At 41.9% G+C, this 11,036-nt stretch overlaps 1 pseudogene across 1 annotated transcript; it reads right to left on the bottom strand.

Annotated features, from left to right (window-relative positions):
• Positions 1-2,098: 2,098 nt before the first annotated feature.
• Positions 2,099-8,355, bottom strand: LOC148878007 (G-type lectin S-receptor-like serine/threonine-protein kinase At4g27290; annotated as a pseudogene). The gene is made up of 7 exons (XR_016099955.1): positions 4,814-8,355; positions 4,515-4,622; positions 4,205-4,413; positions 3,186-3,396; positions 2,815-3,052; positions 2,560-2,707; positions 2,099-2,466 (listed from the first exon to the last, which is right to left on the bottom strand). The product of XR_016099955.1 is annotated as a G-type lectin S-receptor-like serine/threonine-protein kinase At4g27290 (transcript).
• Between the last annotated feature and the right edge of the window lie 2,681 nt (positions 8,356-11,036).

Here is an 11,036-nt window from a genome sequence, read left to right as displayed (position 1 = left end):
TAGAGTCCATTACGCAATACCCCCTTGCCAATCAGATTCATCAAAGCTGGGTCCTGAAGTGTACAAGAAGTAGAAGAGAACACAACAGTACATTACAATTGGAGCGTGAGTTTACTAATGGACAAGAGATTAAATTTAAACTCAGGGATGTATAAAACATCATGCATAATGTGATTTGAGTCCAATATAATGGAATCTTTATGACTGGCTGGAAAGGTGGATCTATTTGGCAAATGAATTATGGTGGTAGAGAATAGTGGGGAAATGTCCAGGAACAAAGATAAAGTAGATGCAATGTGATCAGATGCCCCACTATCAAGTATCCAATGATTTGAAGCAGGGGACCTGTTGTTATCAGAAGGAAATGAAGTCTTACCAGCTACATTAGAGGCACAAATGGTTGAAGTATCAACATTAAGTAACCTCATGACATTATTATATTGTTTTGGAGTCAAGCCAATCACTGATATAGATGAAGATTTGTTTTCAGGTAAAGACCCAATCATCGTGGTACAGGCAGTCACTGGGGAATTCTATTTTGGACCACATACTAGATTGTTTCTTTCCCATCCTTCTGGGTAGACATGTAACTCATAACAACATTCTTTGACATGACCTGTTTGCTTACAATGCTCGCATTTTGGATGGGGACGAGCAAATTGATCAATGGTTCATGGGATAGAGAAAGCAGTGGCCTCTGGGATAACTAAACATTTGGTTGGTAGTATGGACTGATGTCGTTCTTCTTGGACCACTAGAGCATAAGCTCGATTGATGGTTGGAAGTGCTTCAGTAGCTAGAATGTTGGAACGGATATTGCTAAACACCTCATTCAGTCTCATCAAGAGTTGGTTTAGTTTGTCCCTTTCGCGTTCTGCAGCTATTCCTTTTGCCGCACCACAGCTACAATCAAGAAGAGGAGCAAGAATTGCTAACTTGTCCCACAATCCTTTCAGTTTGATGAAGTAGGAGGCGATGGAGAGATCACCCTAGTACAAGGTTGACATGTCCTGTTTCAACTGGAAGATGTGAGGAGCATTTCCTTGTGCAAATCTTTCTTCAAGATCATGCTAAATATCTCTGGCGGTATTAGCGTATGCAATACTATCATGGAATTCACGAGCTAGGGAATTAAAGATCCATGAAATCACCATGGAATTGCATTTGTCCCAAATTTGTTCTTTTGTCGTGGAAGATTCAGGTCATTCTAGCGTTCCATCAACAAAAGCAAACTTATTCTTTGCCTGTAATGCATTCCGCATAGCTCCATATTACCAAGGGGTGAAGGTAATATGGAGATTCAAAATTCAGATCTGAATTCATGACGAAAAGCAGAGACTACCGAAGAAATACAGATTCATATGGGAGATCAAGAATTTGAGGGATCAAAAGCCAAGGGGTGAAGGAATCAGTTAAGAAACTGCAGAAAAATCAGTCAAGATTGTAGCAGCAAGTGTGGTTGTTGCTCTGATACCATGACAAAACATGGAGATGCAATATAGGAAAAATTTGTGATGAGAAGATGCAAATCTCAGCGCAACATCCGATGAATTGAAGACACTTATTATTTTTCACTTGTGAATTGGTATATATATATGTTCGGATGTTCTGTAATACTGACAGGTTCCACCAACGATCTTGATCAATGGTGGTTGTGGGTGGGTTGAAAGTTCCAATTGGTGTGAGAATCCTGAATAGGATTTTATTTGCTTCCACTCTTTTATCTTTCTGCATGACCTAATGAAGTGGGTCATTTACAATTGATTTCTGGAACCGGGATTTGATTCTTCTATGAACTTACAAGTGAAAAGGCTCTTATACGTATATAGAGACAGATGCATTGAGGTCTTGAGAAAGAAACAGAGTATTTGTAAAGATCTGCTATGGCTTCCATACCATCTTGTTGTCAGCAGATCCGTTTGGAGAAGCCACTAGGCATTGTTTGCCCATTCACTTGGAAATCCGAAATACCGTTTCATTGGACAGAAATAGAATAATAAAATAATATATATATATATATATATATATATATATATAGAGAGAGAGAGAGAGAGAGAGAGAGAGAGAGAGAGAGAGAGAATAACATATTAAACCAGGGACTGGGAGGAAAAATGTTTAATTTGTGAAGAAATCAAAATGGAAAACATAAATTAACTTCTAGCGGCCTTCAATCATTGAGACCGTGACATTATTTATTGAACAAATTCCAGGCCTGCTAGCATCAGAGTTTACTACTGTCAGACTTCTGGCAGTAGAGTTAGCAGGTTGTTTAGGCGAAGGTAGAGCTACAAGCTCGTTGCTGAGCATCAAGACGACGTCTGACATTGTTGGTCTATCAGCCGCAGTTTCTTGGACACACAGTAAAGCCACATTGATGTATCTCAATGACAGAGACATAGATGGTGGGTTGCCCAACATTGGATCTATTAGTTCCAATCCTCTCTCACTTCTCCATAGCTCCCATGCCTGAAAGAGTGAGTTTAATTTCAGTAAGATTAGAGAACCTTGAAAACAATGAGTTGTAGATAAAGGTCAGGATATAGTTCTATCACTACTTACATATCCAAGAAGATTGAGAGAGTCAGAATTATAAAACCCAGTGTTCTTCTTGCCACTCAAAATCTCTAGCATCAGAACTCCAAAGCTAAAGACATCGGATTTTATAGAGAAAAGGCCTTCAGTGGCATATTCAGGGGACATGTAACCGCTACATTTAATCAATCAACCCAAATCTTTGAGATGTTATTGCCTATATCAAATTTTATTACACATATAAATATATTCAAAGTCTGTGTGACATGTGTAATTACTTACTAAGTCCCCACAATCCGATTTGTATTTTCTACCGACTTGTTTTCTCCAAAAATCCTTGCCATGCCAAAATCCGAAATTTTGGGGTTCATGCCACTGTCCAGAAGAATGTTGCTAGCCTTCAGATCTCTATGAATAATTCGTAATCTGGAATAATGGTGAAGATAAAGAAGTCCTTGAGCTGTTCCTTCAATGACTCGGGCACGTTTTCCCCAATCTAATACCTCACGTTTGTCTGGATCTGTCTCAATTTTACAGTCAAGGACAAAGAAGAAATTGTAAAATGTCCTCAAAACAATTAAATGCAGCGAAAAGTCAAATAAGAAGTCGATGAAAATGGAGAAAAAAAAATCCAGAGTACTAAATGAACAAACCAAATAGGAAAACATCCAGGCTTTTATTGGGCATATACTCGTAGATCAGTATTTTTTCCTCTCCCTCAATGCAGCAGCCCAAGAGTCTAACAAGATTTCTGTGTTGGAGTTTTGCAATAAGCATGGTTTCATTTTTTAACTCCTCCAACCCTTGTCCAGATCTTCTTGAAAGCCTTTTTACTGCTATTTCCTGTCCCTTGAGTAATTTACCCTGAAAATGGAGGACAATGAAATTGATGCTCATTTCTGGCTTGAGAATGCATGCTTCAAGTGTCCCTCAAATAACTTGTAATATTTAACGAGTTCATAATTCTATGATGGAATACTGTGTGTAAGACATTTAGGCCCCGTTTGGTTCGTGAGAATAGGGGTTTGAAATCAGAATTAGAACGGGATATTCTAATTCCAACTGTTTGGTTGGGTTGGATCAGAATTCCATTCTCATTCCTGCTGGAATGACATTCCCCCTTTTGGGAGAATAGCCATTCCTTGCCCCTCACTTGGGAATGAAATCCCACTCTTGCTAATTTTCATTCTCATTCCCATTTCTGTCTGAACCAAATAGGCTATGGGAATGAGCAACTCCTATTCTGATTCCAAATGATTTCAATTCCATTCTGACTGCAAATCAAACCGACCCTTAGGCTGCATATGGAAACGATGCAAATATGTAGAGTGTAAAACGGTTCATATAAATTGTAAAATTGGGTTAGTTTTGCACTAACAAGTTTACCTTTTTATCAAACAGACTTTTACGTGTAATGGATGTGAACATGAATTTCGCATATGCTTTTTTTTTCTCAAAAATCCACTTAATGTAAATTTACTTCTTTTTTGTTGATGCTTATTATCAATGTAAATATGCATTGGCCTATCATTTGTCAATGCATAACGTAAACGTGAACCAGAGTGCAAATTTACCCCGAACTAGGATTTACACTCCATTTGCATCGTTTCCAGATGCAGCCTTAGTTTTTCTTTATCGTAAAATTGTGGTCAAGACAGCTATTTTGTTTTACCTTGTAAACAGGACCAAAACCACCTTCTCCGAGCTTATTTGCAGCGGAGAAGCCATCTGTTGCAACGGATACACTTAAAAAACTGAACAGTGGCAATTCAACATCCTTACTCTCAGATGCCCTGAAGTTAGATTCATCACGGTGTTCGCCTATAGTAGCAAAGCTACTATCCAAATTAAACAATAACAAATCCTGGCCCGTTTGCCCTTCTGTTGATGTATAGAACAAAGGCCATGTCACTACCTCATCAAGAATATTTGATTGATCATGCCTAATCATACTAACATCAGATTAGAAGGGCTGCTTCTACCTTTTCCTTTGAGTCTTCTCCTCCATTGGCAACAAAAGTAGAAGCTGAACAGAAGCACTACAACTGCTACGCCCCCTGCTATACTTGCACCCAAAAGGATCTTTTTTCCTGAACACGAAGACAAGTTACTTGTTGGTCTGATGGTAATAATTAAGCAACCAAGCATCAATGACCAATAAGGGAAGTAAATGTAATCCCAAAGAGCTAGCTTAATTTCAGCTCCTTGGAATCTCCTATATAAAATTTCTACTACTGCAAACAACCTATGGCTATGGAAGAGAGAATTATATTTTTCTTGCCTCTAGGTTGTGGAAGCTCAGAAGCAGAAAGTCGGAGATAGAGGATCTGTTCAGCGCTTTGACCTTCTGGTAGTTGTTGCAGATTCGAGAGATTCCCGTACCACACAAAACAGAGGCCACTGATATAAGTATAGGCATTGCAAGAACAATTATTCAAGCAAAATGATCTACACTTGTCAGCACTCCCGGCTGCAGAAGATTGCTTATTTTCAGGAAACCTCACCACGTTATCCATCTGCAAGAACCTGTCCTCCTCCAACATTTCTGGATTAGAAGTCTCACATCGCAAAGGGGATTGCCGCACGCACCCACCTGAATTATAAGTTCTCAGATTCCTGTCCTCCGAAGAAACCGGTTTGAAGCCTTGCAGACATTGACATGTTGCCATGTTCTGCTCATTGCAGCTCCCGAAAGGCCCGCATAGAGATTTAACATCACACTGGGGCCTCGGTTGAGACCAAAACAAATTCCACCGTTGCATGTCTTCCAGCCACGTCAATTGCCTGATCTGCCCATTCAGAATCCATCAGCAATCTGGATATGATAGAGCCATCGTACAAAGAATAGGTGAAGTAGGTCTCGTTCTCGTTGGAAACAAAGCTGAAATTATAGATGTAGGCTGGTCTCATTTCAGGCACCATGCTTAACCTAAGCCCGTCCCAAGTCCCACTAGTCCAGTACCTTTGCGATCCCCTAAAGATGGAAAACTGCCTCCAGTTTTCAGGATCGAGTTCCACAGAGTAATCTCCAGGACCAGGATCTGTTGTACCCCTCCACGAAGTCAACGACCACTTATGCCCGGTCTTTACGTTGTGACCAAGCTTCATTCCAGGAAGAAAAGTATGCGAAGGATAATCGAAGCTCTGCCACAAGATATGTGAGTTCTCGTCCTTGAGTATTAGATTACCTGAATTCAACAACTTGGCGGTGGCAGTACTCGTATTGACGGGAGATGATATCGATATCGAGGTCACCGTGACAGACATCCGCCCGTCCATAACTACAAGATTGCCCTCGTTGTTGATGGTAAGATAACTTGAAGAACTGTAGGGTGGGTACTCTCGGTTGGCAACCCACACTATCGTCTGAACTGAAATTTTTCTGTACCATATCCCAACGTAGTAACCCTTTGAGCTTCCCGGAGAGAAGAATCCTAATTCATATTCCCCGCCGGCAGAGATGATGGTCCTCTGGCCACTGATCGATTCGCCTGGTTTGATGGTGTCAGTTGCATCAGAGAATGGCGAGTAAAACCTGCACAATAACAGCAGGAAAACGAGAGCAGGAAACCTCATCCCGACCTTGACCTGTATGTACCAAGACTTCGACTAGTAACGACGGGCAACAGAACATAATCGAATAATCCTAACGAGGGCATCAGAGAAAGGCGAGTGTATTTTCCAAGAAGGCGGCTGCTAAATTTTAGAAAATCGACCCACTTATAAACCTTAACTTATTGTTGGGAAAATTCCTCAAAATATACATACTTTGGTAGTTTTTATTTTTATTTTTTTTCTTTTTTTGGCAATTAACAAATGCAAAAGCAAAAGAGGAAAAGTCTATACTACCCTTTATTTTCTTCATATTTTCAAAAGTGATAATATTTGAATAACCAACATATTGTCTTACGATTTTGGGATTGCCGAGTGTTGCTCTTCGATAACCCAAATGTATTACGGTACTCATTATTCGTCTACTTGTAATTATGCCTTACCAAAGATAATTAATACTCATATTATCTTATCACATCTCATTGTTTTCATCTCTGAAACAAAGAATAATGTGAGTCGTTCCTCTGATTATAAGATTGAAATCATTCCATAGATGGGTCGTTCTGGATTGGGTGGCCCAGTAATGTGTATCTTGACATTATCAAGATCTCAAAAAATGCTATTTATTGTTCACTCCTAAACCAGTCTCACTTTGCGAAGTGGGATCTTCTATGTTACTATGTTCATCCTTCTTCTCATGCTCGTCAGCAGTTCTTAAATGATATTCAGTCTTATTCAGCTTCTACCCGTAATCCATGGTGCTCATATGTAGATTTAAATACGATTTCCTCAGCTGCTAAAAAATTTAGAGGGCGTGCTTCTTCGGCTATGGACATCAATCATTTGGAATCCTTGATCATGAACTGTGGTCTGATTGACCTGGGCTTTCTTGGTACTCGTTTCACCTAGTCCAATCAGCGTTCGGATGGGGGATTCATTAGAAAGAGATTGGACTGCTTCCTGGTCTCTACGGAATGGGCCAATGTGTTCCCTACTGCCTATGTTCTATTGGCGTGAGCTGTAAACTAGAAGAGTATCCCTGGGATAACTCTTATCATAATAGTTTGTATGTAACTAGGAAAGAAAGAACAAGAAAGTTCGGGTGTAACTAGGAGAGGTGTGTATATAATACATTCGTTGCAAAGAAAAAATAAGAAAGAATAAGAGTTTTCTGCTTCTACTCGAATTATCATGGTATCAGAGCGTCAAGGTCCGTGACAAACTTGTCTTCCTGATCGCTGCGAAGTCTTGGTCGCCGGTAGGTGACCACTGCTACTACCGCTGCAAGTCTGGCGGTTGTTCTATCGTGTGATTTGTTTTTTCTCTACCCAGAACTATCAACTTCACCGCGGTCACCAGTATTTGGCCGCTATTACTGCCGCTACAAGTCCGACAATTGCTCTGCTAGATCTCGCCGTCTCACTGTGGTAGCCGGTGGGTGACCGCTGCTACTACCGCTGCAAGTTCGGCGGTTGCTCTATCGTGTGGTTTGTTTTTTCTCTACCCAGAACTATCAACTCCACTGCGGTCACCGGTGGTTGGCCGCTACTACTGCCCCTGCAAGTCCGACAGTTTCTTTGCTAGATCTCGCCGCCTCACCGTGGTCGCCGGTGGTTGGCCGCTGATATTGTCGCTGCAAATTCTTGCTGAGTGCAACCCACCTCTTCTTCACATCAAAACTGTTGATTCCACCGTGGTTGCCAGTGGTTGGCTGCTGCTACTACCGCTGCAAGTCTGGTGGTTGCTCTGCCAGATCTCGCTGCCTCACCGTGGTCGCCGGTGGTTGGCCGCTAATATCGCCGCGTCCTCTTGATCGCTGCGAAGTCTCGGACTCGCCTGCTTCTTCGCAATCTGCAACGATCGAACATTGTTCTCTAACACTCAGCATTAGGTGCGATTGTTGACTCCCTTCTACTCTGAGACGCCATCGGCAAGAACACCCCTCGGCAGACACAACCATGTCTGATTCGGAAACCTCAGATCCATTTGGAGAACAACGACCCAATCCTACCCTCACTGAATTGACCACCAGAATGACTGAGCTCCTGCACAGACCGACCCCGACTACAGAGACCTCCGCCGCTCAGATCGGCATTAAGTTGGATGGCAGCAACTATGCTCTTTGATCCCTAGTTGTTGAGATGTATATCTCTGGCAGAGACAAATTGGGATATATTAATGGCGAACTTCCTCAGCCTCCACAAACTGACCCAAGCTTTCGAAGGTAGCTTACCAACAATGCTATTGTCAAGGGATGGTTAATTAACTCCATGGACGTATCCTTGATTGGTACTACGTACTTTGATGGCAGTGATACCTCGCAAGTATACGATCTCTAGCGCCGTGTGACCCGCTTGCACCAGTCTGGAGGGTCCCTTGAAAAGTATTATAATGATCTCCAAGGTCTATGGCGAGAAATTGATTTTCGTCGTCCAAATCTGCTGGAGTGTGCAATTGATATTCAACGGTACAATACTGTTATTCAAAAAGAGAGAGTGTACATCTTCTTGGATGGCCTTGATGACAGACTAGATAAGATTTGGGCAGATGTACTCCAAATGCATCCGTTTCCCACTATTGAACAAGCATACGCACATGTTTAGAGAGAAGCTATCTGACAAAGGGTCATGATCACCAGTAACAATATTGAAACTCTGGGAGATGTTTTGGCCTCTAGAGGTGTTAAAACTGGGCAACTTACGCCCTCCTCAACGGGTTCTCTGCCTTCAACAACGAAAAATCTGGTACGTCCTCTAAATCTCGAACATCTTCTAGGGGAACTAAGTGTTCTCATTGTGGTAACTCAAAGCATACCCGGGAGAATTGCTTCAAGCTATATGACTATCCCGACTAGTGGCATGAAATCCAAGCTCGGAAATGTCAAGACAAGGCTGAAACTAGTGGTAAGGCTACAACAGTTACAACAGAATCTCAACTCTCACCACAGGGAAACGTATACCTCTCGGATTCAGGTAACAATCTTCCCAACAAAACTATTGATGCATGGATACTTGACTCAGGGGCTACTGACCACATGACCTATGATGCTACTGATTTTTCAAAGACTTCACCACCAAGACGGACTACAATTGCTAATGCCAATGGGGCTATCTCTAAAGTCACAGGAGCAGACATTGTAACGTTGTCACCAGCAATATCCTTGAAGAACACCTTGCTTGTTCCCTATCTCTCCCATAAATTACTATCTGTTAGCCAAATCTCCTCTGATCTAAATTGTGTTGTGCTCATTTATCCTACTTTTTGTCTTCTTTAGGATATTCTCACCAAGGAGATAATTGGGCGTGGTACTAGGAGGGGGGCTCTACTACATGGATGATCTCAGCACAGGTCAAGCACATCATGCACAACATCAAAGTAACACCAGAGAACAACAGATTTGGATGTGGCATTGCCGGTTAGGACATCCATCATTCGGTTACATGAAACACTTATTTTCGGAGTTGCTTACAGATATACAGCCTCATGATTTTCAGTGTAGCACTTGCATCTTAGCTAAGAGTCATAGAACTATCTATCCCTTAAGTATGAATAAGGGTAGAGTTCCATTTGCTCTGATTCACTCGGATGTGTGGGGGCCATCCCCAGTAACTACAGTGTCTGGATTTCGCTGGTTTGTAATCTTTGTTGATGACTGCACTCGCATGACATGGTTATATCTGCTGAAACATAAAGATGAAGTGTTGACTGTATTTCAATCTTTCCATATGATGGTAAAGACTCAGTTCACATCACAGATCCAGGTACTCAGGTCTGATAATGGCGGGGAATGCATGAATCAACGGTTCCAAGATTATTTCCGGATTCATGGGTTACTTCATGAGACTTCATGCCCACAGACTCCATAGCAAAATGGCATTGCTGAGAGGAAGAACCGGCACATACTCAAAACTGCCCGCGCTATGTTACTTGGAGCACATGTACCTACCCGAATGCCATCACGGGTCTTACAGTTTAAAACACCATTACAAGTTCTTTCATCACATGTCTCTTTGCCATCCGTTTTGATGATTCCACCTCGAGTTTTTGGTTGTGTAGCATTCGTGCATCTACATAAAAATCAATGCACAAAACTGTATCCACGAGCAGCTAGATGCTTATTTTTGGGGTATGCGCTACACCAGAAAGGGTACCGATGCTATGACCCAGTCACCCACTGCACCTATGTTACCATGGATGTTACCTTTCTAGAATCAGAAACATTCTACTCTCCTTCCAAAACCAATTCTTCTCTTCAGGGGGAGAGTCAGAGTGAAGAACAAAACTGATTTTTTCCTGACTGGCTAAATACGAGTGCTTCAACAGAGATGGTGGTCAATGAAACAACCGGTAAGACACCTACAAAGACAGCACCGAAGACATCTACATAGACCCCAATGTCTACATCGCCTCTCCCAGCAGAAGAAATAGAGACCCCAACCTCCCCAGTACCGGAAGGCCCATCTCCTAAGGATATCCCGAAAGCCATCCCTGAGGTAATCTCTCCTACCACACCTTCAAGCTCTAATGATATGAATACTTCGGCTGGTTACACTTTACCTTTCAGGCATAATCGTGGCAAACCGCCAAATAAATATTCTCTAGATGTCGAGGATCGGAGGTCAAAGTATCAAATTGCCAATTATGTATTAACAAGGAAAGAAGCTTTGACAAACCCGAAATGGACTCAAGCCATACAAGAAGAGATGGAGGCACTATTGAAGAACAAAACATGGACTCTGGTTACCTTGCCCCAAGGGAAAAGACCTGTAGGGTGTAAGTGGGCATTTTCCGTTAAATACAAGGCAGACGAGACAATCGAGAGATACAAAGCGAGGCTGGTCGCAAAAGGTTATACCCAAACACAGAGCATAGATTATCAAGAGACCTTCTCGCCAGTTGCCAAGTTGAATATGGTCAGAGTGTTATTACCTCTTGCAGCAAACCTTGATTGG

Source organism: Nelumbo lutea, chromosome 1, assembly GCF_056320005.1.
Source record: "Nelumbo lutea isolate HS-2025 chromosome 1, American lotus-T2T, whole genome shotgun sequence".
Lineage (NCBI taxonomy): Eukaryota > Viridiplantae > Streptophyta > Magnoliopsida > Proteales > Nelumbonaceae > Nelumbo > Nelumbo lutea.
This window is presented reverse-complemented; position numbering and strand designations above follow the sequence as displayed.